We start from the raw sequence: 14,352 nt of genomic DNA on the forward strand, positions 1-14,352 counted from the left end.
CCAGTGCACTATCGGTGCGTTCTGGCGTTATTTTTTTTGCTTCTTTAGAGAAACATGGTGCGTGTGTTCGCGTTTGGACTAATGCACATAAGTTCTCCTGGCTGATATCCATAAGCTCTATATATAGTCAGCTTCGTAAGGTTTAAACAAAGAATCCTATGCTAACATCGCACATAAATAATGCGTGATTTGTCTTGGAAATGTCATGAATAAGTTGGCGAATCGGTAAGTCTTCTTTTCCTCCTGCAAACTGACACTGTGATCTTCCATCATATGATTCACGCAAACAAAATGTTTTTAATTGCCAAATCTTACATATTCTGTTCTTTCTGAAGTTCGTAAGTATGAGTAATACCGCACATTCAAGTTCGGGACAAAACGTTATCCACGATATATCCTTTGTTTCCACAGCAGTGCAACGGTGATGTGTTTACCTACTAACCGAGATGCAAAAATGGTCCAGGATCGAATCTGGGCGTCGATTACTACACCCTGATTTTCTAACAAATTTCCGAACAATAGGAAGGATGATAAGTATTAACATCGTTCCTTTTTCTATTTTGTTCCTTTAGATTGATGATATTAAGCCCCTTTTCCTTGGAGTAATGCTGAAACAACATGATGAAGCTTATCGTCAAAAAAGAGCTAAGAATCAGCTATAAAAAAAAAGGACGAGAAGCTACAGGTTTAAGCTTATGAACGTTTCTTGGTTTCGTAGAAAAGCTTTAATAAAAGCGCACAGATCGCTCAATTTTTGCAAATGCGTTCCGCCAGATCATGGAAACAATTTGATGGGGAATTTGACGTCTTCGATTTTAATATCTAACGCATTTCTATGTACAATATGTCATGTACGGGTTGCTGTTTGATAGATTTTTGTCAATACATATTTGGCGAAGCCCAGCCACAGGTCTAGAATAATTTGACTATGCTTCTTATTATACTAATATATGTTTCTTTAACAAACCTTCTATTTCGTTAGTTATCAATTGCTATATCTGGGCCTAGAGCTGTCAAATAGAAACTATAAGGCTTATTCTCTGTACGAAAAGATTGTAAGTTTTGACAAAAGCCAGTCATAATCTTTCTCCAATATAGCTGTGTTCTTCTACCTGAAATAATTAACATGCAAAAAAAAGCGTTCTTACGGCCGGTTAGTAACGTATCGTTTGTTTTGCTCGAATTACTTTATGCACCCGAAATAGCTTTATTGCGTGATACAGGCAGCTGTCCTTTCAACGCAGCTGCACCAACACAGATCGTGTTATATCAACCTACATCCTCTCTAAGGGGCTTCAAAAACAGGCTTTTTTTTTTACATTAAGTAGGAGGCTTTCACAAGTTCAGTAATTCTCGTCTGGCGCCTGCTTTTGGCTCAGGCTCGCCGTCACAGGTGATTGGTCACAAAAGCAATCGCAAGTTGCCAAGCGATGATTCTGAAAGTTGCTGAAGGAAATCGAATTAGAAATGAAGAAGGGAATAAGGTAATTTATATATATATATATATAGTTGAGAAATATACGATCATAGTATACTTTGAGCACATATAATTTCGCTCTTCTGAGGTACAAATGATAATCTCTGGTAGAAGTGCGTGATGATAATGCTGATGGTTAGGTAGCTGTACTCAGTGATAACGTTTAGTTATTCTTTCGGATCGTTGCCTAACGGATGGCTTTAATTTACAGCCAAACCTCATTTGGTAGTCGTATTTTGGATTGAAGTCGATCTGAGATGTATAATGGCAGGAATTCGCCGTTGTTAAGTTGACGCATAATTTGTTCTTAGCCAATTACGTATCTGTCGTAGCTAAATTTAATAACTTTTAAGTGTTTTCCAATTAGAAACGTGATTCACTTAATTTTACGTGATATGGTAATTAACAAGCTGTTGTGTTTAACTTCCATCATAGGATTGAGCTGTTTTATGGCTGTTACGATTGGGTGCCAAGTGAGCGTTGTGGATTTTCTTAGCTCAGAGATAATTTTCAATGGACAACAGGGCTATTTCACTACGAGAATATATGCATATACAAACGTGTACATACGGGCAGTTAGGGTTGCAGATTTGCGTTTTTTTTTTTTCTCTAGCTAAACGATAAATATCGATAAGATCGTGATTCGTTCTTATACTTGACCCCGTGGAAGCCACCTAATATTAAGTAAGTAATTACCCAGGGGGTTAAGGACCGTCTTCTCCACAATAATTAAACTTGCAGTTCAGTGACGCCGCTATGAAACGTCGAGCGTTCCTATTCATATCGCTAGTGTTATCCTTTGCTTGGCTATTTATCTTTTTTTTTTTTTTTACTAAACTAACAGCATCTTCATAGAACAATGTGCAGTGTATATTTCCGCTAAGGACACATTACGATGCATCAACTGGATACCGTAATGAGTGCTTTTTGTAAAATATCTTGGCAAAAATTAGGCGCTATTCTTAAACACGAAGCAATTAACACTGGAAGCGCAGGACATCAGCAGCTGCTTTATTCCTAATGATTCCCGCATATTATCTTCATGTTATTAAAGCCTAAAAATAGAATCGATTTCGAAATAATTGCTCAAGGACTTTTTGGACTACTGCACTTGTCGATCAAAGCGTCGAGTTTTTTTTCGTCTAAGGACTGACTTGTTGGGCAGGCATTCTCGGATAGAGTAAAGTCGTCTAGTAATCAGTTTTACTATTTATAAAGTTGGCAAAGTTAGAATTTATAAGATGGGTCGACTATAAATTTCCGATAATTTAAGTCATTACTGCGATAAGTATTGTAAACGTTTAGCCTGAGCTCGCTTGCTACAGATGAAGCTCTGTAATCGAAAAAGCTGTGTAGCTTACACGGGTTTCTCCGGTATCAAAATATAGAATAAAGGAACTAAGGGAAGTATCCAATTATGTTTATCAAAATAGTTATAGAGCTTTGGGTCCGAAGATCTCTATTTAAATCACAACTTACATTTTGGACAACTACAAGAAGCGGACCGCGATGAACTATAGACCTTAATGCCAAGGTAGTTCGACCTAATCCCCTCAAAAGCTCAGTCGATTTAAATATGAGAGTTATTTGTGCCGTTGTTACGAATCGTCCGTGTGTGTTTACTAGGGATTATATTAGGCACAAAGCTAGGATAAATGTTATTGCTAACCGCTTGATTACAGGCACATCCTTGCTTGCCAGGCAGGAAAAGGAAACGATTCCTGCATGTGGTTGGTGGATTTAAAGAAGGACTTCTTTACAATAATATTTAGCGCCAGAAAATGTGAATAAGACCTGATTATTGTACTTTTCGGAAACAGAAAATGGCAACTTATAACAAAATGTAGAGACCCAAAAACGGGTCTCCTAAAGTATCTCCTTTATGGATGGCTTCACGAAACCGAGAGCCTGTCTGCTGTTCAAACGATAGATGAAGGCCACATATAAACGAAATAAGTTAGTTTTTTAGCACCAGCTGAAACGTGCGGAACAAATAAATTGTCCTGTGAAAGAACAATCGGTTGTTTACATGAAATGAAGCCTATAAGTTACAGAGATCTCATAGCACAAAAGATCGTCTTCTCATGATGGCATTGTGGGGTCGAGAGACTAATGCCCTTTAGAGAGTGCATTGAAAGCCTTAACAGGAAAATTCCATTGCATCATGGCTTCCTTTAGAAGCTCTGCCCTTCTCCTTGAACTTAGCTTTAAGGGCGAGGAACCTTTGGCGAGGAACGCTGTGTAGCTACGATGTGCCCGCCAGTGGGTTTTTGCAGCGGTTGTCCAGGTTGTTGGGCTCTGCTCCCTCCTTGGGCCTCGACGATGTTCTTAACGTGAGCCCTGCTGCTTTTGACGCTTTGTGCGGCTTAGCTAAAGCAATTAGCTGAAGCCCCTTTTAGTCTCAGTCGAGGCCCATCCTTGAGATTCGACAAGGACGTTCATGCTTAGCCTGCTCTGTTTACAGGGTCTTACAAAACAAATCCTTCAGGCGCCTCTGCCCAACAGTATGTTGTCTCGTCAACAGTTGCGATTGCAGCTGCTGATGTTCACCGATTTGCTGGTATGCATTTAGTGCTCCAACCCATTTTCCCACTAGACCGTGTTGCGACCCGTGTTTTACCGTGTGAACATGCACACGAGACTGGTGTAAACGTCACTGAACGGCCACTACATGTACTTTCCACAAATTTCAAGCATGCGATATCTTGTTTTAAGATAATTAAACAAACTTATTATTGTAAAATTAACCGACTGGATTTATGATTTTATATTTATTTTATATATGCATGTTTCTATATAAACATGCAAGCCAACGTGATTTTCGTTCATTAAAGTGAAGAACACGCCGAGAAGGTTATTTTAATTTGTTGGAATAGTAAATTATCTAGCAAATAATCGTGAACTGGTTTTAAGCCGAACTATCATCTATGGAGCTGGATGGAGAAGTCTGAATGAGAAGATGAATAGTCAGTCTGATTGAAGCACAGGTCGATTGGTTGCATACCAAGTATGGCTATTATTGTGAACGCTTTTTTCTATTCAAATGTACAACGCAGTACTCTACAACCCAGTATAGTAGGCACGTGTTGATTATTTTAGACGTTACGTTATTACTCACGTTATCTGTATTGATAAGATCGCCCTCGAATGAATTTTTTTAATTTTTTTAAATCTTTTTAAGTAGAAGTGTATTGGATCAACAAACATGTTGTTTTGCCCTTTCTACACTTTACTACAATCGTAGTAGTAACGTTAAAGCATGTACAATTGGTATTGAAAACGTATCTCGGCACCTGGGTGAGATGTTAATAAATAATGTCTTACGTGTGTGCCGTTAGTTTTGAAAGACATATCTGGAATATGGCTGAAAAAAAACAAGACAATTTATAATATCGAAATTATTTTAAACTACATCAAATGGAACAGCTAGTGAAATTTAAAATCCAATTATGTCGCTACCTAAAAGCGTGTCTGTATATTTCGCCTCAGCCTTTTTTTATTTAAAATTAAATTATAAAAACTACTTGAGAAATGTGACTTCCGGAAACGTCGAACTCTGGATAATTTTTTATAGAGGTTGCGCATCTTTTAGAAGCCAGCCTCTAAGTGGGTACCATGCGTCATAAGAGATAGATAATTCTCGGTCCCGCATTTAAATACTGTTGTATTAAAGGATTGTTTTCGCAGAAATGGTTATGTCAACATAACTGTGATCTGTCAGGATATATAAGGACTATGTTAACTGTTATTTTGTTACTTGTACCAATATTGATTCCTGCTCGGTAGGAAGCATGCACTCAGATACAATCCTATTCAAACCCTTATTTATCCTTTAAACATTAAAAGGCCGTGTGCAAAGTTGCAGTTTTACTTAAAATTTAAGGATAATCTTGAGAATTGGCATGCATGAGCCGATTATGAGTATAACTATGAGTTCAAATACTCACTTGCTGCCTCCGTTCTGTAATTAAATTAGCTGACTGTTTAGCGTTAGAAAAAGTCCTATATGCGTACATGTTGCATCGTTGCTGGTTGCTCTATTCCTTTGAGACCACATATACGGGGCGGCTACCTACATGAAAACATGCCAATTGTTGTTTTGACCAGGCGTTTGTTGGCATCCGATATATATGCCAACATGGGGTTTCTTTAACACTGTCGCCTACTAACAGTGGCAGATAGCGAGGCGTGATTTATTTATTGGCCTATCCATCCCCAATAATGCCACATTACTTCACTCATAATACACACAGCAATAAATAAATGTACGGACCCTCGAGGACGTGGCATGTCCTTCGTAGCAGTGACGACCCATGGCTAAAAGCCGCACGACGAGTAGAAAATAGGCTAGTCCAGGGCTCGTCTTTTCTTTCTTTAAGGAACTTTGAAGAGTAGCAACAAATGGAAAGAGGAGAATCAAGAACAAGGACAAGGACAATGCTGTCCGCCGTTAGCAACTAAGTGCAGCTGAGTGATGACAGAGGCACTATTAGCAAGTGCTCGGCGATGGAGTTCATCGACCCTCCACTCCCCTATTCGCGCTAGGGTTTAACATGGCTCTAGGACTTACAGGACGACAGAACTCGGACTCTGGGAAAAAAGCCAACTGTTGATCGAGCTGTCCTAGCTCTGTAGTTGTTGCTATCGCTGTAGTTGAGTCTAGGCCTAACTTTGTTAATTGTATTCTGCTAAGATCATCGCGTTGACGCATGCAAATAATCGTCGTTCCGACGCTACCGTTGCCCATTTAACTCATTTTGTGTTGCGGTTCCTCTTGTCGTGATGTGGTGCAATTCAATCCTATGCGCCTTACGTCGTTCCATGTCGCTTCCAGCGCTTTATCACCAGCAGCGACCCCTGTAGCGAAAAAAACAAAAGGCATAATAGCTCTTGATTTTACTGTCTGTTCATACATCGTTTGCTTCTTAAGTTGGTTGTTAGTTGGCATGTAGCCTGTAGATAGCCTGGACCAGGTTATTGGCCAGCCGAATGTTGTTGTTGTAGTTTCAGTATAGGGGTCTCGATACTGTACAATCTACTTTGCCCGTCGTTGCATTCCGGTTGATATGATTGCTCCTATATAATTACAACCATAGTCGCTGAGTTTGCTGATTGCGTATAGTTGTTTAACACATTTTTTAGTTGTTTCTATCCAAGTAGGTTGTAAACAGCTTTTTACAGGGGTATGTATTGTTATAAAATTGGCTTCGTTATCCACTACATATGAACCTTCATTGATATTTTATATCGGCAGTACATGAAGTTGCTTATCGTGCACGAAATTTCTTAGCGACTTACCTATGGAAACGTGCTAGAATTCAGCTAACAAGACGCATTGCTAGATCTGTTAACTTCTTGGAGTTTCCCGATAATTCGTCTACCCGACTTAATTCATGTACGATTGGCTGGAAGTGATACGTGCAGGAGTGTTGCTCGTTCGCGAAGCATCTTTGATTTACTATGCGTTGTCGTAGGTGCAAGGAGATGTCATCAGTTCTTTGCTCGGGGTATAGTGGAAGACAACAAGATATCTACCTAAACGAACGAGATCCAAGAACCGAACGAGAGCAATTCTGCCGTCGTCTAAGATAGGACGGATGCCGCATACGCCAATGCAACCAATGAGCAGTCAAGAGAATTCGAGTGGCGGAGCCCGATTGTGACCGTCCGACTGCGGGGCTGTCCATCCGAAGCTGGCGGATGATCGAAATTGATCAACCGAATTGGTTACGCTGATCTTGTAATACTATTATTGGCCAAACGTGAAGCCCTCTCAGCGTAAGAAGAGGTCTACGAGAGCTCGCAGAAGAAGGAACTATTGGGGGGAAGCTGTCTGTCCACATATATGCGTATAGAAAAGGCAGATACGGAGGTTGGTAACCGAGAACCCAATGAACACAGACAAAATAATGCTGACGGGCGATTCCTGCGAGGCCTAGTCTGTCATCCTATTCTCGTGTCCTGTGCTCCTTCTATGGTAATGCTTGATCCTATCCTTTATTGTTGATGCTTTCACAATGCTACTAGACTTGTGTTAGGACAAGTTGTTGTAAAAATTGCCATGCAAAAAAAACGGCGCTTGTCTGCCATTTGTCAATTTTCGTTGCCTGCAGTAAGGGTGCTGTCACTGAACTCCTGTAGAGACGACGCAATTCCTACGATGATTATATCTAGACCTATGTGGCACGGATATTAAGAAGATTGATTAGGCCAGACATATTTGAAAATTTTGATGGAAACTTTAACTCTACATATGTAACGTCTGGATTTAACAAAGACAAATAGATAATAGTTTGTATATAAACATGCGAAGTATCAGTACAGGCATAAGTATGATTTATGGATTCAAAATAGTATCACTTTGAGCCCTACAATGTTCGTTGGCAGGCTTTTGATCGGTAACTGAGAGGGCTACTTTTTAAAATCAATAAAGTTTCTATTCCGTACGGCCATTTCAAACAAGAATGAGCCAAAAGATTCATATGGCGGCTGTATAGCTCTAGCAAGATGCAACACTCTGTATAGACATTATTCAAGGTGAAGAACATTTGGAGCATTAAAGAACTTCGTAGTGGTGATCTTTAATGAAGACCGTAGCCGCCATATTTTTTTCGCTATAGAGCCAAACTGTTGATTTAGCAGTTTAACAATTTAACAGTTAGCAGAGGAATTGAAAAAGCACAGCATAAAAATGCGTCACTAATCTTCCTACCGAATATTCAGTTAAGGGGCGTCCGAAGACAAAGATTAGTAAATCATTACAAATAAGTTATAACTATTTGTCATGAAATTAAACAAAAAAAAAAAAACAGTGTAATTTAAAGCTAGTTTTTCTCGTAAAAACACACTTTTGTACAAGACCTTCTACCTTTGGCACCGAACAGTTGTATAGGAGCAGTCTCGACAAAACAATAACTCGTCAAATACCTTTTACTGCATTAGCGTCGTATCGGGTTGCTCATTGTACTTTTCTTTGCTTGCCTTCCTTTTTTCCGCGTTCAAAACCAGTTCATAAAGCATAATCTCGCCGCTAAGCGGATACAAAATGAACGGCACTTGTTCCTCAAACTCCGTACCGTTCATCTGCCCCGGGACGTTTTCGATCTCTAAACGATTGATAACTCCTCCGGCCTTTCTTCGAGGAAACTAGGGGGGAACTAAGTAAGTTGGGGCAAGGAGGGACACCCCCAGACTCAATATATCATCCCTTCAACGATGAAGCACCAAGCTTTCCGCAACGATGGCACTCTCTCGCGCAGTGACTCTGACAAGGCACCGTTTTTACTCGGTCAGTTCCTCTGCAGACGGCCACACTCACCTGAAGGTCTTTACAACATTAAGAGCTTTTTGCTAGGTGTTGGGAACTCAAGCCACCCCTGTCTTATATTGATGCCTGCTGTTATTCCAGAGCATGTGTTACGCGAGATTTGCATCTGCCCCTCCAGACAGACGATCCTGCTCTACGTTGTTTTACCTAGACACTCCGAGAGCCTCGCTGGGTCTTACAGCCATCTTGAAAGGGCTATAGATAGAGTCGCATTGTTCGCATAACCTTCTATGGGATCACTTACGAATAGAGCGTTTTGGTCCGAAATCGGTAGCGCGGCCGTTATTGATGGCTACAAAATAGGCAGCACAGAGAAATCGGAAAGATGTGTCGACAAAGCTAAACTAAATGACGAGACATCGTTAATCAACATCGAGATCTGAGTCCTATTGTTACCGACACCTTTTTCTCTGCATTCTTCGCGTCTCTGACTTTCAGTTAATTTGCGTGTTTAATGTAATCGTTTAGAATCATAGCTCCTATTACCTACAGAACCAACTATCAATCAGACCAGCTTGAATAAAGTAAAAAAAATTGTCATATTACCCCGAAACTTTCCTGTGTTCTTAATATATAAAATTCAGACTTTTTTAGAATTGAGTTTATGTTTAATTAATATTAATGCGAAGATTTGAGTGGCCGACTTTAGTTTGATGATAATTAAATAATTTAATAATAATTGTTATCATTATTATTATTTGGTTGCTACAATGGCGCTACTTTATATTTTCTGCGAATATATATATATATAAAATCCTGAAATATGTACAATTCATTGAGGAAGTACAAAATTTATATATACAATAGCATATGCACAACACTGTATATGTGCATGGTAAAAGTTCGAGGTTTTTTTATCAGGGGTCACTTCCTACATAATAACGCTGTCTTGATCGTTGTGATTATCCCTTTAATGAAATACAAGCTTACGATAACAGTATTTCTACGAAACAACAACATTCACGATAGAATACGGGTTAGGTGTTAGAGGCACAGAGACTAGGTTAATGCATTACTCAGCCTGTTGTGGTTTTCAAAGAGTTACAAATGGCACCTCTACATCGTAAACGGACATTGTTTGACAGAACATAAAAAAACTATCATAGTAGTTTTAATGTAAGTACTACTGTTCTTATTGTTAGACAAATCTCTTGAATCATCATAATGTTGTTTCTTTTTTTTTGCCTAACTCTTCAGAGACTATGGCGACATTGAAAAACAGGTTTGTTGTTATCCCGGCCTCTGTGAAAATGCCTTCGCTCTAGAGCGAATCCCAAACAAGTCTCTAAAAAGCATTATAAGGCGAAACTGCTGTCAGAAGGAAGAGAATAGATATTAGTTCACAGTTACGCCGTACTGCGGTATCGGCCTGAAGACATTAGGGACGCTGCCGAAACATTGTCTTTTGTTGTTGCCAATCAAATTATTAAATGGCCATAGCCTGTTGATGCGAACGACGAATTAGAAAAAGACTAAGTTTCTGTAAGAATCTTGCGTTGAGCTTTCACGATAACAATTACATTATGGTAAGAGCAATTACAATTTCTTTAACACCAAAAATATCTTTTTCAGGCATAAGGAAAGGACGCAGTTGTAAAAGCGTCAGGTTGAGAAACGCTTGATAGAAACTTAAGAAGTATTACTTTGTTCCCGCCCTGTTGTTTTTCTCAGTTGTGCTTTTATTTCGAAACACTCAAAATCCATAGGAGTTGTTTAGAAACCCTTACACCATTTCTTACCTAGAAAAAAGATATTTCACTGCCTCTCAGACGCTGATACGGTTCTCGAAAATCGTCCCTAGATTATGATCTTCAACACTACTGGTGCCGCTTCCCCACCATCATCTCCCTGTAATTTTTGTCCTAACATGTTCCCCTCCCCCCCCCGAAAAGAACTGCAACTGCAACTTCTGTGTTTTTCCCCAACCATCGCCTATGTATATAGCTACAAATAGGGTATCATCTCAATGAAACGTCGTCGAACTTCTAGAGAGGATACGGTTCGGTATGATCATATCGAGATAGTACAACAAAGCAAACGAAATGTCAACTTGCAGGTCGGTGTAGAGCGCGACATCATCGACAAACCTGATCATCGCCCCCTTGTACAATGCTGTTCTCTGTTTCCTAAATCGCTTATAACTTTGCGGCGGCATAACAGACCAGTACAATGTACGTCCTATTCGGTAATGCCTCTCATCATCCATATCTTATTGCAAAGAGGCGCAACAATCAGCTTCGAGTAGAGTAGCGGTATCTGATACGAGAGTAATTCTATAAAGCTGAAATTTACTTTTCGCTAACTACTTTGTTTCTATATGGCGAAGATGCGGGGAATGATGGGATTAAATGACAGGAAAAATTATGCAGCGGCGATAGCGAATAGCCAGAAATTAGAAGGAAAAATAAATCGCCTACGCGGGGAGCCGATTGCTTAAGTGGTGCAATACATAAGGCCAAATGCAGTAACGAGAGGACGAGCGCACGATTTGGGTAAATAGGCTGACTTAGCAGAAGTAACCAGACAGGATATGAAATACTCGCAGCTAAGTTATTTAGGGTTAAATAAGTGTTTTGGCACGTGTAACGCGGCAAAAGCAAAGAATCAAATGGCAAAGAAGTGCTACAATTTTGAACGATGACACTGGCCGTTCGCCGAAATGTCATAGACGTGAACGAAACACGTATGCCCATATTTAGCCTATGGAATAAGAAGGACCCAAGTCTTCTTGAGCCATAACTTTTCTTCTGGGCGAAATGAATGCCGTGATCAGCGTCCTGATCGACCGCCTGTGAGCTTTCTGCAAATACCGAAAGTTGAGATCATTCTGAAACTACTGCCATCTCAGTGAATTTCCGAGGCAAAATGCGTGCAAAGCCTATATCCGTATTGTCAGGATTGGAAATTAAAGCAATTCCTTGACACATATCAAGAACAATTGCAGTTCATGCTTGATCTGTTAGTGGCAATGCAAAATCCTCCATTGAGATAAAACTAAGAAATATTACAGTCCTCGTCGATCTCGGCACGCGCCATTCGAAGCCGCGGTACGTGAGCGTCGTTGATCGTCGTTATACGATGCAGTTAATTCCTTTCACTCTAACAATAGTAGCAGTTTGATCTTTTATCGAATTTACGCAACGGTCATTGGAAAACGAATCTTTTGAGTCTATTTCCCGCCCCACTTCTGCCCCCACGCCTTATAGAAAAAAGCGGCCCTTATAACAATTGTACCCGATGCCTGTCATTGCTAAAACCTTCTCAGTATCCTTAAATGAGCCGTATCTGAAATCTACTTAAATTATGGACGCGACTGTGTGTTTCAGTAAGAATAGTCACAGGCGGCGACAAAAAGTGATAATACGTGGCATACTATCCGTATTATTGAAAACTGTTTTTCGTTTTTTTTTTTTTCTTTCTTTTCACAGCTAAATCTCAACTTTTTTTTTCTTACCATAGATGTCGCTACGGCCGTGTTACATTGCTTCAAAGACCCTTCAGGACGCGGAAGCTCAACACGAACAACCTTGAATAACCGAGCATGATAAGGGATTTCTGCAATATATTCATCGCTTTGGCTGTTACGTAGATTTTTATTGGATGATTGGCATTTGTCTGGATGCAAACCTGGACCACATTGCATGTTCCTTAAATCATTATAGCAACGTCCCTATTTCTCGGTGCTTCGTGAAGCTTGATCAGTGTTTAAGAAAGGTAGGTGTAGTCCAACAATAAAGTCAACCTTGTAGAAAAGTACACCGAGCTTACGTACTAGTTTTTATTAAGCATCGACCGACGTCCATAAAATTCAATTTATACTACAAAGCTGCAGCGATAATAATCAGCAAATTTCTCACAAACATTTTTCTCTCTTTGTGAGGCGTGGTGCTAAAATTCAAAGTTCTTTGTTCTAGGCAAGCGGGAGACGAAGAAGTAGTTCGCATCATAATTTTATGCCAGCTCTTAGAAAATTTATATTCAAAAAAAGTATTCGTTGCATATATACTCACACGTAAACGTGGCACAAACACGTCATGCGAACAAATCCCGTAGTATTTTCTATGGCGGAACAACGTCATATTAGCGTTAACGAAATGGCGTCTTCGAGGCCGGCTTCAAAAGACATTGCTCTTCGTTACATAGTTACACTTGTTTAAACACTTCTTATCTAAGGATAGGACATTTCTTTTGTGTCAGATACAATTAGAATTTGTCGTTCATGCACGTCATTAAGTTAAATTATGGAACTATGTTATTTAATAAAAATAACCTTTTATCGATTTCCGAAGGCCAAAATGTAAAAACTGTAGAATCCACAATTCGTGTTCTTTAACAATCTCTTCCATAGTTGTCATTGATCCCGTCTATCTTTGTTCCGCTAAATTTTTTATTTTTAAATCCGTTTACCTTTGTATGCTAATTCTCTGAAAAAACTATTATGCTGTTAATTTACCACAGCTAATTCTCTTCAAGCTTTTTCAACTCGTATCAAATCTGTAGTATTAGCCATACGTACATACATACATACATACATACATACATACATACACACATACAGGCAAAGTGGAAAGCATGGTATAGGCCGATTTCAAAAGCTTATCTTAAACTAGATACAGTCGCACCAGACTATTATATATAAATCTATTTTATTAGTGGTTGTTCTTTTCGCGTTCGAAAATCTTCGTACGGTATAGTTTGTCGAACAAGACCCGACGAGCGTTCCTTGGCTGTTAAGGCTCTTAGCGCCTATTTTATATCGTATTGGCTGGTTAAGAATTACCCATCTATTCTATCCCTTAACACCTGCCATAGCAGTATGCAACTACGTAAAAAGGACATGTAACGATCCGTTTTGGAAGGTACAGATAATCAAGAAAACGTACCTGTGTGTTATGATAAAGCATCAGAACAAAGCGCTGTATCAAGATAACAACGGTCGAGACGGTTTGGGGTGCGGGTGCTTGGCACTGAGCAATGCTATAGTAATAAAACAACACCCAGCGCCTTTTACCGCACTGATTCCAATTCATTTAAGGTCGACCCATTTTTTTGCGACAGCAAAAAAATTTACTAAACCAGTTCCTTACTTGTTATCATTCGTCTCTGCTTTGTTTTTCGAAGCCGTCATAATACTACGGGGAACAAACGAGAACAAATGTTACCAATGGTCTATCTTTTATTTGACCTGTTCCGCGACCTCTGCTCCAGTGGCCTGTTCTAACGAAAGCAAAACATATTGTTTCTGTGTTTGTACGTACCATAGACCCTCATCCTATATGCGCTTTATCGTTACTTCTATTTGTAGCCTTCTCCATTTGTCCGTTCCAAAGTGTTGTGAAATTTTCCGAATCTGTGTGTATTCGAAGCCGGCACGCGCGTACGTAAATATAAGTTGTTTCAACGTAATCTACGCGATTTAAACAAAAATCAGTTATTATGCAGCGCTACTGCATAGTGCGAGCCCCAGCCAGCTTAATCTTTTTTTTTTTTTTCCAGAAATCGATTGTCTGCGTTATTACCACTTTTCACGCGATCTCTAAGAAGTCTG

This window comes from Varroa destructor, unplaced genomic scaffold, assembly GCF_002443255.2.
Source record: "Varroa destructor unplaced genomic scaffold, Vdes_3.0 BEIS01000003.1, whole genome shotgun sequence".
Classification (NCBI taxonomy): Eukaryota; Metazoa; Arthropoda; class Arachnida; order Mesostigmata; family Varroidae; genus Varroa; species Varroa destructor.